The sequence below is a fragment of the Sebastes fasciatus genome, chromosome 6 (assembly GCF_043250625.1).
Source record: "Sebastes fasciatus isolate fSebFas1 chromosome 6, fSebFas1.pri, whole genome shotgun sequence".
NCBI lineage: Eukaryota > Metazoa > Chordata > Actinopteri > Perciformes > Sebastidae > Sebastes > Sebastes fasciatus.
Genome location: NC_133800.1, coordinates 11,669,655 through 11,688,639, shown reverse-complemented (window position 1 = coordinate 11,688,639; position 18,985 = coordinate 11,669,655).

The window sequence follows — 18,985 nt, the reverse complement described above, 5'->3', positions numbered from 1 at the left end:
CAGTAACTGCAGGCTCTACAAAACAAATATATGTAGTACACTTTCCAACAGACTGACAACTTCTCTCTTACTGTAAGTTTGGCTACAGACTGCTAAAGGACAAGAAAACAAAGGCAGCAGTGGCGACCATCGACCCATTTGTCTTAAGTGCTCGAGAATAAATGTACTTCTGGCAACAGGTCACTTCAGTGCATGGCTTATAAAGTGCAAAGAAACGATTAAGGATTCTTCACTTCCCTCCCTGCTTTTTCTTCCTCCCCAAAACACTATTAATCCAACGGACACGGCCATTCATCTTTCATCCTCCCTCCTATTGCACTAGTGTAGTCCTTTAGAGACAGATAAGAGCCACAGGTAGACTATCGGCAAGGCTTTGTGTTAATTATCTTGTGGAATGCATGACAGAGGAGAGCAGGAGGATTAACGCTAATCTATAACATGCTTCATTCTTCATTGGATTAGTTCCCCCACTTCAATGATTATCATTACACAGCAGCATGTTCCTCTCTCCAACTCTCTCCTTTGGGTAGTTGTTAAATGTTCTTATTGATACACCTGCATTTATAGACATTTGTCAATGCACTTCCCAGGATTACCTCAGTGTTTTTAATTAACATTTTCTGCATGTGGAAAGTAAATTATCAATAGCAAAATCAAAGCTATAAATGGAGCTTTTTCCAAGTTCTTCCCCTTAACTGTTCAATCACCCTTGGTGTGGAGATGCTCTCCAAAAAGAGAGGGTTAGTAGTAAAAATAAAGAAATAAACACTATGTTGTAATGTTGACACTGTACTATTTTGGCATTTTAAGTTACTACGAGGAACTTTTAGCTGGTTATGAAACAGTCTCAATTAAATACCGATGCCTCTATATGAGACCATCAGCGAGGACATTGGCTGTTTCTATGGTTATTCTTAATGCTTGTCATCGGTGCCAGAGTCCACGCAAAATCAGACAAAATCATGCAGGTTCACCAAACACTCCAGTGGGGCCTCCGGCAGCGACCAGCCCACCGCGGACAGACCCAGATCCGGCTTCGCTGCCGCCTTCAACCTGCAGTCAGAGCTCCTGTGGGAGGTGGACGAATCCACGCCTCGCAGCAGGTGCTCCTCCTCTGGCCATGAGCAGAGCTTCACCTCGCTGCTTCACCGGTCCCTGCTGGGGGCCAACACCAACACCACGCTGCTGGAGGCCTAGGCTGTATTGCTGGGCCCGCTGGAGGGAACGGAGGCACGGGAGAACAAGAATCAGGACTGCGTGCGGCAGATTTTCAGACCCTGGTACAGTATAATGAGAGTTTTTCTAAAGGGACTCTGGTGCTTAGAAACAATACCGCTTTTGTCCACAGGGACCGCCAAAATCAACATGAAATTAAAGTTCCTCATAGTAACTTTAATATACAATAGACATTGAAAACTTTACATATAGCTGGCAAAACTATTTAGGCGAGCATTTAAAGGAATTGTTTGACATTTTGGGATACACGCATATTTGCTTTCTTGCCGGAGGTTAGATGAGAAGATTGATCCCATTTATCTGTCACACTGATATGATTAGGGTATTAATCATATCTTCTAACTCTTGGCAAGAAGGCAATTCCCGAACTGTTCATTTAATACTTTTTGTCTGAAACCTGAGATTTCCCTATCCATCACACCACCATTCAACATTTCTCTCACTTTGTGAAGGAAACAGCACTTCAAGTAATGAGTTCTTGATTCTGTTTCTCCAAATGAATATGCTGTATAAGTATAGCTTGCACACTTTTATCATAGATGCTGTGTGTCAATGTAACAATCCTGTTGAGTCAATGCAGTTGACGTGTACCCAAATATTGGTGATATCTCTACAGACTGAACATCAATCCATAGTGTGCCCTTGACAGTGTTTGAGGATCTCTGTGCTATTTATTAGGAATCCTGTTTGTCCTGTTGTGTTGAACACCTGCAGACTGTTCACAGATACCTGTTGTTGTCTTTGCCTCTGACATCCACATGTCTGTCTCCTCAACCACTGGTCAATGAGTAGCATCAGCAAGTTTACCCACATCGATCCCTAAAAATCCTGCCAGACATCTCTCAAAGTCACTGAAATTGTTTCATTAAGCCGTCGAGGCTTAAACAGATTTGGTGCATACTTGTATTTCTTTTCTTTTTTTTTTACCAGAACCACTCTGTTGTGATTGGTCAACCAAACCAAACTCTCTTGAGTGCTCCAGCTACGCTTTTACTAACTTTTTTTTTTGAGGGCATGCCAAACAAGCTGTTTTGCAAATGTGTTACATGGTGACATCACCACGTTACAGAAGAAAAGGCGGAACTTCAAGCAAGGCAGTTCAGGAGCAGTGTTTCTGTGGGAGAGAGTAACTCCCTTTTGCGTTGCACTTTGCGTTTTGTAACTTTGCAGACTTTTTATATGCACAAAAAAAAAACATATAACACACTAAAGGAAAGAAAAAAAGCACAAATAGGTCCCCTTTAAAATATAATGACAAGTGAAATGCTTTACAGATCATACCTGTGAACACGCTCTTGCTTTACTTTGAATATGTCCTTCCTTTCCGGTGCTTTGACAATTACCTGTGATTCTGATTGTGTGGAGGGCTTTTGTAAGCTGCTATAACAGGAAAGTATCAGTGACAGCGTGTGGGTGAGTGCCTATTTGTCTCAGTGTATTGATTCTGATTAGAAGTGGCGGCTCTTGTTCCAAGCATGTGCAATCATTACATGGCCATACAGCGTGCCTTTCAAGTAGGCGTATGGGTACCACGGGTATTCAAGCTTGAATGTCCCCCCTGTGCACCTGTATTTGTGTGCGTGACATCTTGCCCATGTTAGTCACTAAAGAGTGTTACAGGAATATGAAAAGTCCACTGATTAAAGTGTCACTCTTTGGCCCACTCATTAATGAGTTTAGTAGGGTTGTATGGAGGCAACTAACAATGACTCTTAAACACCTTAACCATTGTCACTCTATTCAAACAGCACTGACATGAGACTGATGTTATGCATTAATGGCAGCATGTGGTGTGTTTATGTTTAATGTTGACATATGAAGCCAGGTGTTACTTAAAGTTCATAAAAAAGGTTAGAATTAAAGCTTCAGTAGGCAGAACGTTTTTAGCATCATTGGGCAAAAATTCCATAACATCCTTTCAGCATATTGTAATTCAAGTGTTCTGAGAGAAAACTAGACTTCTGCACCTCCTCATGGCTCTGTTTTCAGGCTTTAGAAAATCTAGCCCGTGACGGGAGACTTTGGCCAATCACAGGTCATTTCAGAGAGAGAACGTTACTATATTCCTATTTCCTTCCTCGAAATGACAATGAATTGATGGACAGACAAACAATTTTTATGAATGAATAATCATTTACATTTGAAGTCATTTTTCAGGCAAATATACGCAACATACCCTAGTTCCTTTGTCTTATGTGATAATAAACTGAATATAATTGGGGTTTGGTGTGTTGGTCAACAACAAGCAATTTGATAACCTCACCTTGGGGCTTTAGGGTATTTTAATAGGCAATAAATTAAAGTAATTCACTATTTTCATTTCATTCATTTGTCAGACGAAAAGTTTAATTAATTGATTGATTGAGAAAATATTTGGCAGATTAATCTGCACTAAAATGAATGATAGTGCAGCCCTACTTTTATGCACTCAGGGCTGTAAAATTGAAGTCCTTGAGGGCTCTTTTGGGAAGCATCTGACACTCATCCAAATGCCTAACAGAAGCAGTAAATGCTTCCATATATCACCATCATTACGAGTGGAAAAAATGCTGTCACACAACTTGCTCTTTGCACCAGGCACAGCCATCAGCAGTATCTCGGCATAACCGAATGCAAATAAATATTTGATGAAAAAATGAAATCATCTGGTGATGAGGGAGTACAACAGAAATACAATTTTATATTCTGTAGGAAGACGGAACACAGAAAATGGAGTCGCTCTCTGAATCTACCTCTCATCTCAGAGTATTACAGTATTTATTATGCTGCAGGCTGTTGGGGAATGCAGCCAATACTAATCAGACAGGTGGGCACTAGGTGTTCCTCTGGTAATAATGTAGTCTGTCTCAGTCTCGTCTCCCGCCTACTCATATAGTGTAGACAAGTAGCCCAATCAGATTACTGACACATGTTCTCCCTTTTATCACCACAGTGTCACTTGTCTCAGGAATATGATGACTCAGCACTTCTTGAGGTGATGCCCCGGGCTGCATATCAACCCTCAGTAACTAAAATATGTCTGTAGCATCGAATATCAAGAACTGTCAAATATCTAAAGTGACGCTGATGTGCTCTGTCAGATTTTTCATCCTATGATATCATTCTGTGATCAAATATTTTGGATGTAAATCAGGAAATTGCTCATTTTAGACAATTTATCATTCAGGTGAATATCTTGTGTGGCTGCGTGTCTTTAGACGACAGTATTCACTGTTGGACTGACTGAAAAACTTCTCAATCTAAGACAGTGGAAATAACATATTAGTATCAGTTGGAATCGTATTGAGCTGTTTGAGAAAATTTAATCAAAGCATACTTAGTCCTAGTGATGCCTAAAGGTGTGTTTTCATATTTAATTACAATTCACTTCACAACCTTGCAGATTTAAATGTGTTTTTGTCAAGAATAGTGTGTTTTGGCGCCTTATGTAAAGGTTTTTCTGGAACCTGGACAAAGGTGATGAATGGAATTGACCACTTTATTGATTATCTGTAATGGCAGAGGGTCCTGGTGACCTATGGGATTGCTTGTTTCCATCTGACTGATGATGCCTTAAAACTGGTGATATGTCCCTGAGCAGAATCCAATCATCTGTCCCTTTGTTCTGCTGCACAGTATGCCAAGTCTTTTTTTTCTTTCAAATTGAGTAGCTCATTTTCTGGGTTGTTTTTGAGCGCCAGAGGAGATCTCTCTGCTTTGAGCACAATAATCCCCTCCTTTTGTCCTAATGTCAAACTCTCCATCTTCAACCGCTTATCCGGGATCGGGTCGCGGGGGCAACAGCTCCAGCAGGGGACCCCAAACTTCCCTTTCCCGGGCCACATTAACCAGCTCTGACTGGGGGATCCCGAGGCGTTCCCAGGCCAGAGTAGAGATATAATCTCTCCATCTAGTCCTGGGTCTTCCCCGTGGTCTCCTCCCAGCTGGTCGTGCCTGGAACACCTCCCAAGGGAGGCGCCCAGGAGGCATCCGTGCTAGATGCCCGAACCACCTCAACTGGCTCCTTTCGACGCAAAGGAGCAAGGACTCTACTCCGAGTCCCTCACGGATGACTGAGCTTCTTACCCTATCTCTAAGGGAGACGCCAGCCACCCTCCTGAGGAAACCCATTTCGGCCGCTTGCACCCGCGACCTCGTTCTTTCGGTCATGACCCAACCCTCATGACCATAGGTGAGAGTAGGAACGAAGATTGAACGGTAGATCGAGAGCTTTGCCTTCCGGCTCAGCTCTCTTTTCGTCACAACGGTGCGGTAAAGCGAATGCAATACCGCCCCTGCTGCTCCGATTCTCCGACCAATCTCACGTTCCATCGTCCCCTCACTCGCGAACAAGACCCCGAGATACTTAAACTCCTTCACTTGGGGTAAGGACTCATTCCCTACCCGGAGTAGGCAAACCACCGGTTTCCTGCTGAGAACCATGGCCTCAGATTTAGAGGTGCTGATTCTCATCCCGACTGCGTCACACTCGGCTGCGAACCGATCCAGTGAGTGCTGGAGGTCGCAGACCGATGATGCCAACAGGACCACATCATCTGCAAAAAGCAGCGATGAGATCCTCAGCACACCGATCTGCAAACCCTCCTCCACCCGACTACGCCTCGATATCCTGTCCATGAATATCACGAACAGGATTGGTGACAAAGCGCAGCCCTGGCGGAGGCCAACCCCCACCGGAAACGAGTCCGACTTATTGCCGAGGATCCGAACACAGCTCTCGCTTTGGGCGTACAGGGATTGGATGGCCCTGAGAAGTGCCCCCCTCACCCCATACTCCCGCAGCACCCCCCACAGTATCTCCCGGGGGACCCGGTCATATGCCTTCTCCAAGTCCACAAAACACATGTAGACTGGATGGGCATACTCCCAGGCCCCCTCCAGGATCCTTGCGAGAGTGAAAAGCTGGTCCGTTGTTCCACGGCCAGGACGGAATCCGCATTGTTCCTCTTCGATCTGAGGTTCGACTATCGGCCGAACCCTCCTTTCCAGCACCTTGGAGTAGACTTTACCAGGGAGGCTGAGCAGTGTGATACCCCTGTAATTGGCACACACTCTCTGGTCCCCCTTTTTGAAAAGGGGAACCACCACCCCGGTCTGCCACTCCTTAGGCACTGTCACCGACTTCCACGCGGTGTTGAAGAGACGTGTCATCCAAGACAGCCCCTCCCCACCCAGAGCCTTCAGCATTTCTGGGCGGATCTCATCAACCCCCGGGGCTTTGCCACTGTGGAGTTGTTTGACTACCTCAGTGACTTCCACCAGGGTAATTGATGATGGTCCCCCATCAGCTTCCAGCTCTGCCTCTACCATAGAGGGCGTATTGGTCGGATTCAGAAGTTCCTCAAAGTGCTCCTTCCACCGCCCGATTACCTCCTCAGTTGAGGTCAACAGTGTCCCATCCTTACTGTACACAGCTTGGATGGTTCCCCGTTTCCCCCTCCTAAGGTGCCGGATGGTTTTCCAGAAGCACTTTGGTGCCGACCGAAAGTCCTTCTCCATGGCTGCTCCGAACTCCTCCCACACCCGCTGCTTTGCCTCCGTCACGGCAGTGGCTGCTGCTCTTCGGGCCCGTCGGTACCCTGCAACTGCCTCCGGAGACCTCCGAGATAACATATCCCGGAAGGCCTCCTTCTTCATTCGGACGGCTTCCCTGACCACCGGTGTCCACCACGGTGTTCGAGGGTTGCCGCCCCTTGAGGCACCTAAGACCTTAAAACCACAGCTCACCGCCGCAGCTTCAGCAATGGAAGCTTTGAACATCGTCCACTCGGGTTCAATGCCCCCAACCTCCACAGGGATGCCAGAAAAGCTCCGCCGGAGGTGTGAGTTGAAGATCTCTCGGACAGGGGCCTCCTCCAGACGTTCCCAGTTCACCCTCACTACGCGTTTGGGCTTACCAGGTCTGTCCAGAGTCTTCCCCCACCCTCTGACCCAACTCACCACCAGATGGTGATCAGTTGACAGCTCCGCCCCTCTCTTCACCCGAGTGTCCAAAACATGCGGCCTCAGATCAGATGATACGATTACAAAATCGATCATCGACCTTCGGCCTAGGGTGCTCTGGTACCACGTACACTTATGAGCATCCTTATGTTCGAACATGGTGTTCGTTATGGACAATCCATGACTAGCACAGAAGTCCAACAACAAACGACCACTCGGGTTTAGATCAGGGAGGCCGTTCCTCCCAATCACGCCACTCCAGGTGTCTCCATCGTTGCCCACGTGCGCGTTGAAGTCTCCCAGGAGAACTATGGAGTCCCCTACTGGAGCCCCATACAGGACTCCATTCAGGGTCTCCAAGAAGGCCGAATACTCCGAACTGCTGTTTGGTGCATACGCACAAACAACAGTCAGAGTTTTCCCCCCCATAACCCGAAGGCGTAGGGAGGCGACCCTCTCGTCCACCGGGGTAAACTCCAACGTAGCGGCACTCAGCCGGGGATTTGTGAGTATCCCCACACCCGCCCGGCGCCTCACACCATGGGCAACTCCAGAGAAGAATAGAGTCCAACCCCTATCCAAGAGTACGGTTCCAGAACCGAGGCTGTGCGTAGAGGTAAGCCCTACCAGATCCAACTGGTAGCGCTCCACCTCCCGCACAAGCTCCGGCTCCTTCCCCCACAGAGAGGTGACGTTCCACGTCCCCAGAGCCAGCCTCTGCCGCCCGGGTCCAGTCCGTCGAGGTCCCTGGCCTTCACTGCCACCCGTGTGGCAGCGCACCCGACCCAAGCGGTTCTTCCCGCAGGTGGTGAGCCCACAGGATGGAGAGGAGGGGGGTGCCACGTTCCTTTTTCGGGGTATCCCCGGCCGGGCTCCGTGGCAAGCCCGGCCACCAGACGCTCGTTGACGGGCCCTCCGTCTGGGCCTGGCTCCAGACGTGGGCCCCGGGCTTCCTCCGGGCCGGGTAACTCCTCCTCTGCCTCGTGTCGTCATTGGGTTTTTTGTGAACCATTCTTAGTCCGGCCCCTCACCTAAGACCAATTTGCCATGGGAGACCCTACCAGGAGCACGAGGCTCCAGACAACACAGCCCTCAGGGTCATAGGGACACACAAACCTCTCCACCACGTTAAGGTGATGGTTCCCGGAGAACTCTGTGATCCACTAATGAGACCTGTTACACAGCTTTCACTTGACTGAATTAGATATTGACAAAGTAGTCAGTCTTCATTAGTCTCGACACAAGTCTTCATCCTATCAGCTGACTTTAAAGGTATCGAACATGTGTTTCACACGCTACTGGAGCTAATGTGAAACATGGGAAAAATATCTATAGTAAGCATTTAGTCAAGGTGGACTGGAGAATATGAGTAAACAGTTTTAGAAGATTTTTTTTCAAGACACCTTTTTATAAACACTGTTTTATAAAAAATAACTTTTTTTTTAATTATATTATCTCCATTTCTACCCATTGCAGATTTAAATAGTAAAAAGTAGTTTGGAAGATGTAGTTTGACAAAATAATCTTAAAGTGGCAGTAGGCAGTATATTTTTGGCGTCATTGGGCAAAAAATTCCATAATAACCTTTCTGCATATTGAAATTCAAGTGTTCTGAGAGAAAACTAAACTTCTGCTCCTCCTCATGGCTCTGTTTTCAGGCTTTAGAAAATCTAGCCTGTAGAACACAGGTCATTTCACTGAGAGAGCGTTCCTATTGGCTGTGCTCCGGTCATGTGACCGGTACTTGGCGTTCCTTTATCAGATTTCACAATGGCGGCGGCGTCGCAAACTTTGTCATTTTACAGCTAAACCCTGCACTACAAGATGATGATGAAAACACATTTGAGGCGAGAAATAAGCATTAACGTAACATAATATTGATTCATATTTGATCAGCGCGGCCTAATTTGACCGTTTGGTCGGAGTCCGCGAGTGATTGACAGCCGGCTCTCATAGAGGGCAGCTGGACAGCAAACCTCAGATCAGCTCTTACTACTTGTTTTCCTTTGGTATGTGAAATCTTGCAGATGTCGTTATAGGAGCACCGGAGGACACCGGAGGACACAGAGGCACATGATTCTTTTCAGGTTACCTGTTTCGTGTACTATTGTCACGATATAGCGACCCTTTTATAAAAATAACTTTTTTAAATAATATTTGCTCCAATCTTGCCTACTTCAGCTTTAATCTCAAAATCCAATTTCTAGGTTTTTCAGCATTTAACCACATCTCATAGTTGTCATTGTTGGATGGAATTTTGTCAGTTGTCAACTAGCGATGTGTCGCGAACGAGCCGAAATTTGGTTGAATTATAAAAGGCAGAAGTGGTAAAATGAAGAGCCGTTTGGGAGCCGAAAGAGCCGGCTCTTCTTGGTGAGCTGAGCCAAATTATCTGGCTCACCAAAAAAAGCCGGAATTCCCATCACAATTGTCAACTAAAAACACTGGTTCCTACAATTCCCATAATGCAACTCAACAGCGTGATTTGTTCGCCCCTCCCCTACCTGGTAAATGCCTAGTGTATTTGAAATTCCTAACGGTCGTGTCTACAGTTTGTAAAGCTAATTAATCACTGCAGAGCCATTGAAGACATTATGCAGCTGATGATGGGCCTAAGTGGAAATAAAACAGTCACTGTTAATTTGTTTGGTTCAGCTAAACTAGCTGCTTTTAGTTAGCCTCAAGTTTATACTACAAAACAACATAACTACGTCACGAGGAACAGAAAAAGTTCCTCCTAGTTCCTACTAGACGGTTGTGAATCCTAATTCAGCCCCAAATCAACCTGCAGTCAGTTTTCTCCACACTTGATAAAGTCGACTGGACCAACAACAGCTAAGCCCCGTCTCAAGGTGAATGGTGTCCTACCCGGTCACCCTACAAGACAAAACTCATCACCTGTCCAACAGGATAAAACCTGGCCTGGCATCATATCAGTGGTGATACACAGTCCAAACTTTTCTTCATGCTTATCCTGTAACAGAGCTGACTAAATCATTGAACTACAGTGAAATAATATCATTGCTGACGTGCAGTCATCTCAGTCAGGTAAGCCATTTCCATTCTTTGTTCCCGCTGTGTTTTAGTTGATATTGTGGATATGGATGCAAATGTTATGCTGCTGTTTCTGCAAGCCTGTAGAAGTATTATAAGGTAGCTAGATATGCTCTTGCAGGATGTGTGACTGTGTTTGTTTGTTTGTTTGTTTGTTTGGCTGCTGTGCCAGGATGTTATACGGTTGCTGTTCAGTGGCCTAGTTGATTTTTATTTATAAACTTGATTGCTGGGCTTGTCCTACTCTATCTAAATAAATTCAAAACATATGAATCAGTAGTCCAAATACACTGGGAGAAGCAGAGGATTTGTTTTCATTATTGAGCTGTCAGAAAGGCTTAACATCAGATGTTATTTTAAGAGTCCTTTACATCCGGACTGTTAAGTATTATATTTAAATTGTAGATGACATCTACCATAGATGTGTGTACAGTCAGAGCTATTTATGTGTTGTAAATTGAATATATTCAGCCTATCTGACTAATAAAAGTCGCCATCGACCACACAACATTTATTCTGTGAACTGAACAAACCTTCATAGTGCAAAATCGGACTAATAGCCTACAATCAAAATTAAACAAAAAATGTATTTTGTTCATCCAACATCTAAACCAATCAGCTCTTAGATCAGGGGAGAGCCAAGCATTTCCCATCATGCCCTTTGCAGTCGGTGGAGAGCAACTGCAGCGCCTGGCTACAAAACCTGTAGCCGCCTTATAAAGTACTGTCTATCAGGCCTTTTCATACTTTTTTAGAAGGGCCAGATTTGAAAAACAGTGAATTGCCATGGGGGCGTACATTTCCATTTCCTATGTGTGATCTGCAAAGCTAGGAATTTAAATGTGAAAACAATACACCTTTGAATCTCAGTTGATTATTGTTGTAATAAACACAGTGTTGCATTTAGTCGATTAGTCGACTAAGATTTCTTTAGTTAGTTAGTTAGTCGTTTTTTGGCTTTTTCATGCTGAATGACTTATTTCCACGAAACTATGAGCACTTCTCTGGTAAACACAAGATTTAAAGTGGTGCTTTTGCGTGATACTTTGTGGAGAAACTCAGTTTTAAACCCAACCGATTGAGGCAGATGGCCGCCCCACCCAGAGCCGGGTTCTGCCCAAGTTTTCTACCCATTAAAAGGGAGTATTTCTTGCCATTGTTGCATCAGAATGCATGCTTATGAAAGAGTGCTCCAGTGTAAGAGCTCACGTTGCCACTGATGTCACGGGTCACACTCAATGACGTCAAAGATGGAGAAACTGACCGTTATCGTCTCTGCGGGAAAGGGTCAAATTAGTTTTTCTATACATGGGGAATTGAATGGATGAGTGTTCACCTTAAGTAGAAATTTATTTAAGTTCCCTTGCCCACAAATAGATGTTTCAGGCAATCAGTGTTATCATATTGTCCCTGACATGATAGTGTAAACGGATGGAATTCCGGAAGAGAAATAATCCCAAAGTAAATCTGGCCTAATCCCCTGAAATGTCTGGAAAGGAATCATTGATAAGCGGTAGCCATAAAGGAAAGTAGATAAGGCCTGTATCTAAAAAGACTGCAATAGCCCCTTATCGGTGGTATTATAAAACTAAAATGTCCTCTTATCGGTTATTCACTGCTTAATGGCACTCAGTGCAAGGTGAATAAAGAGGGGAAAAAGGCACAGCAGTCTTGTTCCCGGGAACGATGAATTTGAAGGACACGGAAAGACTCTGATTCTGTGATTGTGTGCTCTATTGAGTGTGTGCGTTTGCAAGAGAAGATATTAATGTAAATTCAAGACTGAGTGGCTATTAGTAAAGAGATAAATTAAGAAAAAAAGGCACTTGAATTAAGTGGGTGTAAACACAGAAAAATTGGAAGAGAATCACGATCTTGCATGTAAATGAGAGGAAGTTTCTGCCACGGGATTAATGACCCCCCCCCTCTCTCTACTTTCTAGTCTGGTCAGCTCCAGCTTTACACAACACAGGTGGAGTCAAGTGTAGCAGCAAACCTATAGTACTACAATCAGGGAATGAAATTGGCACCTGCCACCTGCCAAATACAGGGTAAATGTTGGCTGTGGCAGGTGACAATTTCAGGTCACCTGCCACCATGGCAGACAGGTTTTCCTTATATTAAGAAATATTATTTTTAAAAAGCAATTCTAAAGCCTAAATTAAATATATGGTAACACTTCATTTTATAGGTCCACAAATTTCAGGGTAATTAGGTGATAACTAGCAAGTAACCTATTTTTTTGGAATTACTGCCAAATTACCCAAATATTTATCTATAAATCTATTGAAATTTACTTTATTACAAACATTACTTAATAATTATATTCTGCTATTTCTCAATAGCTGGTAATTTATTTAATACATTTCCAGGAAAAGAATACAAAGTTAATTGATATGCATTGTTTCCATATCTGCTGGTAAATAGATGATAATGGCAAATAACTTCTTTGAAATTTCTTTAAAAACTCCCTGAATCATAACATTAGCTACCAGGTTACATTTGTGTAGACAGTAAGTCACACAATGGTGTGATTTGTGCCTGATCAGAAGTGTCTTCTATTAGTGTTGGTTTTCCACCTCCGATGAAGAGCAGCGCCTAAAGGCCCTATTTTAACGTTTATATACTATTTTAGCATATAATAATTAAATCATGTTTATAATAAAGTAAGTTTCGATAAATTTTGAGGTAAATATTTGGGGGTAATTTGGCAGTTATTCCAAAGAAATTTCAAATAGGTAACTTGCTAATTATCACCTAATTACCATGAAATCTGCGGACCTGTAAAATGAAGTGTTAGCAAATATACAGTCATGGATTAAGGATACATGATATATTCTATAATTTTACGGTCTGGTACCACTGACTCAGTGTTTACAATTTCAAATCGTTCTACCTATTTAGAAGTGGCAGACAAAAAAAATGAGTGGCCGGTAGAAATGTTCAGTGACCTGCCACAGTGGCAGGTGAGGAAAAAGGTTAATTTCAGACCCTGACTGCAAGCTCTCAGTTAATATGACAGCACCGTCACAATGAGGGAAAAATATTTGCAGAGGGACAGACAGACAGACGAACAGACGCAAACATGCATCAGAATCATTGTACATGCAGTGACAGAAACATAAAAACACATTTCATCTCGCATACAATAAAAAGAAACAAGATCTGTGTTGATGCAATTTTCTGTGTTTGGATACAGACATTGGCAGCTGAATAACATCTCACTGGCAATATTCCCTGCCCATGTTTGTACCAACAGGGAAATTTCCCTTGAGCATTTGGTTATCTACAGGTCTTAGAGACACACACAGTTCCTAGAACACCTTACGCAACGTGATAAAATCAAATCCTTGCAATCGAAAAATCCCTGCAAAGTTGAATCAATACCTATCAGACAAAACCTCCACAGAAATGGTATATTATTTATAAGCTTTGCAAAGGTGTATTAGTATTATCTGCAGCGCCCTTGTACTGGATTGATTTTTTTCTACAGCGGTGTTCCTGTTATTGTGGCCACCCTGTGTAGAAAACAGCAGGTCAGCAGAGGGATAATCTACTTTCTAGTTTCACTCCGCAGCTGCTGCAGCTGTTACTAAAGAAACTCTGCTGGCACAGCTCCATACCATAGCCGAAAGAGTGTTTACGGTAGTCAAAATATGGCTTTAATCTTTACTTTCATTACCATGTATGTGCTGATGGTAATACGCTGAATGGCTTTCACTAAAGCAACCTGAGATGGAATTGTCTTTGGTTAATTTCACAACACCTAATAGGCTGCGAGTTTAACTGCGGCACGGCAGTGATGATGACTGACGGTGTGTTTTTGGTTTGATACGGTTCGTGGTAATCACGCTGTCAGCCTCTTGACAGATGTTTGACAGCGTGGTTACAGGTTCACTCAAGTACCTGTAACCGGAGAGCGTGATCAGAGTGCAGAGTAAGTGGAGTGTAAAATCATCACCCACACAAACACACGCTCACCAGAATCCTTCCTTTTTCCAACTCTCCCTCCGACCCGTCTATCGTGCTCAATCTCTGTCTCTCCCTGCTGGTGGCTGATTAATATTGGATGGCAAAGCTGTCATTATGTTTCCCTAGCAGGGACAGAGAATATAAGGGTGCATATATGAATATTAGGCATGCATTTCTCTAAAAAGCCACGTGTGAATCCAGGTCCACAATGGCGCTAATAATATGGCAGAACTCATGCATTATAATTCCTTTCTATTCACTGCAGCTTGAAAGGAGACATGCGTTCAAAGTGAAGAATAAGCTCTCACACCGTCACCCCTTTTTAATATCAGAAACAGCATGGTAACCTTCCAATTTTCTCCTCAGCGAAGTGAACAGCACTGCAGAAACTGTTAGGCGCCTCCAGCTCCCACACGTCAATTGTCAGACTCCCACAACGGGGAGGAATCCTCAACAAGAGATTTATGGGTGCCCCGGAGGTCCAGATACCTTGTTGGATTACCTGATTGCCCGTGGTTTCAATTTCGCATTATAAGGGATTTACAAGTTGAGGAAAGGATTTCATCGGTGACAGCATTTGCTTATGATATTATGGCTCTGTACGCTGCCTGTTTGATATATATGTATCGCACAGAAGGGATGTCATTACGCTTGAGTGTATTTGCTCTGTCATAATTTCTTTGCAAATTCTCACTTCAGTATGAAGCCCTTATCGTCGTGTTACGTACATGGCGGTGGATTATGTTTAAATAACTGTCATGCAGGTTTCTGCGCAGCTCTCTTTTTGCATCGTGTTTCTTTCATAGATCTGTCAGTGTTTTTAGTTTGTGAGTTTTTACTCTGTGCATCGGAAATCCTGGGGGCCGGGTTTCAAGACAAGTCTGAGGGGACCCAAGATGATTAAAGCGCCCTTCCAGACAGTTTTACTTCCTGTTTTTTGGTTAACGTTCTTTCTTAAACAGAGGCTGTATTCCAAACCACATATACAAGTAGTACGTACTGATTTGGCCAAAAATTGTAATATGCAGTATGCAAACAAAGGCAAAATCTACAGTATGCCAAAATACCCGGATGTCGTACTGATTTGTAAAAAATGTCCATTATGCATCGGACCAGTCTACCTCGCCTACTATATCCCACAATGCAAAGCGCTGGAATGGTACAGGCTACAGTTACAACAGCAACAGCAGCCACAAGCGGCTAATTAAAAAAATAAATAATTCGTAGCTATTTCATCACTAAATTCACTTCTGAAAATTTATGAGGCGAGAAATCAATCACAGACCGATCAGTTTTTAGCTGTTTTTTGAAACAGTCGACAGAGTCAGCAGAGCTAACGCGTGGGGGGAGATTGTTCCAAAGTCTGGGTGCTAGGACAGAGTAAGAGCAGTCCCATTTGTTTTTACGTTTGGCATACGATATAGCCAAACTATAGCCAAAATATGAAATAGATTTTTGGTTCATAAACATTGAGATTCAACGTATACGTTGAGATTCAACATATACGTTGAGATTCAACGTATACGTTGTTTGCAGAAACATACAATGCCAACATTTTATTCTGCCGCCTGGGTTGCACAAGCAGATATTGCCTCATTTTTAAGGATCCACAAGCCAAAACTTTTGGGAACCACGGTCTGTCCTTGGTGATTCTTGTATATAAATAATAGAATAGTTCATATTTTTTTATTTAGATCATTTTCTCCTGAATTATGTAGATGGGTTTCAATTTCATACATCATCCAGCCCAGCTTGTTATCTGCATTTCAAAGTAGTTAATGGGGTACAACTCCACAATCCAGCAGCAGACTGTCATGGTACATTGGAGTGGTTATTTTATAAATGTGCTGTCATTTGCAATGCTATACTAAACCAGAATATATGGATGAGGAAGTGCAACAGATTGGATGTTAAAGAAATAGTAAAATGTACTAGATTTGAAATAACCACCTGAATTTGGTTTGAAAGACTCCTGTAGCATCGTATTAACTGAACCGTGGAGTCGGCTTTGTTGTGGGATTGCGGATTTGTCCCACATTAAGTGTGCTAAAGTCGTGATGACGTGCTGAGCTGCGTGTCCAGTGTGAATAGACGGATGAAAGACTGTGGAAAATGAAACCATACTGTACCTGTATGTACTTATAGGTTAGCAATGAGGACAAGAAATAGGGAGACTATTCCTTTCACTGTGTCATCCGCCAGAGACTCACATGTTAGATTTACAAGTCCTACAGTCTTGACCTGATCCTCTTAACCTTTAACTTTTCAAGTTTGTTTAAAAGTGGGATGACATAATTAAATAGCTGTTTTTTTTTAAACAAGAAGGACTGGTCAAACAAGCGTGTTAAATTATTGGCGCCTTTTGACATCAGATATAGTGTAACAGATCTTAGAGGAGAATCGTTCCTGCACGGTCCTCTGTCACTGTTACTACTTAATCTGCTTGTACTCGCCTCTACTTAATCATCTTTTAAATGTGTGTGTGGATGCGTATCCGTGTGTTGAATACTGATATCATTTTTCTTCTGTTCTTCCCGCCTCCCTCCTGCACTCATTCACCCTCCTTTTCATTGTCTTCCTTCCTATCCCTCTGTGTAAGTGTCTTTTATTTCGAGGCCTTTTGATTGCAGGAATGTTAATTCTCTGCGTACAGCTCCTGGCCACCCACCTGCTAGAAATGTGTGCGTGACATGTTTGGGGGATTACTTCAGGGAGTTTATTGCAGAGAGGTGTGGCGAAAACTAAAGCGACACACCAAGCGACTTTTGAGCTTTCCTCCTACTCAATAAGCAGCCGTAAGTCCTTTCCCTGATTACATTGTCTGTGAATGAATTCACCACCACACCTTTACCCATCTTCCTCCCTCCCCTCTTCTCTTTCACTACTGACAGGTGGACAAAAAAAAAACTAAAATGATTCGACAGTGTTGTGCAAAGCGAGGGCAGAAGCTAAAGAAAGTTGTTAGCAGGGAGTTCACCGAGAGTCATCTGTGATTCTGGTAAGATGTGGGCGGAGGAAGAAGAAGAAGAAGGAGGCCTGAGATAAGAGGAGAGGCAATCTCAGAAGTGAATACATTAAAGGCTGAAGCACTTTGAGGAATATTGTCAGAAGCTATGAAATACATAAGCCGCTGTTGCGGCTCTTTGTTCTGCTTATCATAACGGATTCCTAAACAAAAGCAAGGTGACTGTTAATGGTGTTATTTGTGAAGCACCTTTTTTTTTTGAGTGATAAAAACATGCATTCCTGCTGAGTGATTTCTGTATTTTTAGAGTGGTGTAATTGACCCTCTGCTGCAATCTTTAGTGAAGTGATAAGGATGAGTTGCTGGTTACAGATGCACTAAAACTCCTTGCCACTGAACTGCAGGCATAGAGAGCCAAAGTCCTTCCCCTTCAGGTGGATCACATGGAACCTTATTTCGAAAAAAATATGTACGGTAATGGCAAGAGACTAAAAATTCTTTGATCCCGTTTGAATTGGGCCGTGAATCACACATATGTTTGTCAATTTAAAACATAATTTTGCAAGTCAAGAAAGTCACAGTTTGTTGTAGGTTTTGTCGTAGTATCATTAATCTTTGTGTGAAACCACTCAATGAACTACATCTCTCGTCTCACGCAATATACGTCACCAACTCTAGCTAGATAGCTAACTTAGGTATGACCACGCACAAATGTAACGTTATCTTACCCGATGTGTTTTATTCAGCGACTCCTGGTCTTTTTATCAACCGGGAAGAGAAAGACCGAGCTAGACCTGTTGCTCCAGTGAGTACATGCCAGGACGAAATCCACAGGCATCGTAGCTTCAGAGAGAGAGAGAGACGTCACTTACGTAACGTTTGGGTGTGTAGTGTTTCTAGTTTCGTATTTTCACAGTCTTATATACTTCAACAGTTTTACAACAAACCGCAACTTTCTTGACTTGCAAAATTATGTTTTAAATTGACAAACATCATATGTGTAATTCATGGTGCAATGAATTATTTGTCTCTCTCCGTTGACTACCGTTCGCATTTTTTCTGAAAAAGGGTCCCATGGCGGTCCACCAGAAGACTTTGCCTCTCTGTATGGACGCAGGATCAACATTTTAAAGAAGCTCTATGTCCACGTGACTGCTGGTATTAGTCTCAGTGATGCAGGAAACTGTAACTGCACTATGGATCTCCCAAACACACACATGCCAACACACACACACAGCATCCTCCATCTCTCTCTCTCTCTCTCTCTTTCCCTTTCTTGCACCCTGTTTGCTCAGGCACACATACAGTAATCCCCTGCATCAACATTCTCCTTTTGATACTTACATAAACACTCACTCATGCACAGTGGAACGTTAGTAACAGTTGGTCTTTCTTGGACAGCATGGGGTCGAATCAGCTTTAGAGGATTTAAGGAACAATCACAAACTAAGCCTTTGAGGAAAACAAGACTTTAGTCCACAGGCATGCATGAAGTGCTTTCCATCCATTTCTTGTCTCTTTTTTTTTGGTGTATTTTTGGTGTTCACCTCAACTTATACCTTCTTCGATAGTGTGTATTAGAGCTGTCCCGAATACCAGTTTTTGGGCTTCGAAGCTTCGGTGAAGGTATTTGAAGCTTTGCGACGTAGCAGGCTGATACGTTCTTCTGTCTGACTGTCTTCATCTCCCCCATTTCAGTGTCCGGAACAGTGCCGCTGCCACACTATTGTACGCACTTAATTGCATGGTTGTCCATAGTTACTCGCGATTAATCACAAATTATAATTTTTATTATATAATATGTACCTCATACTA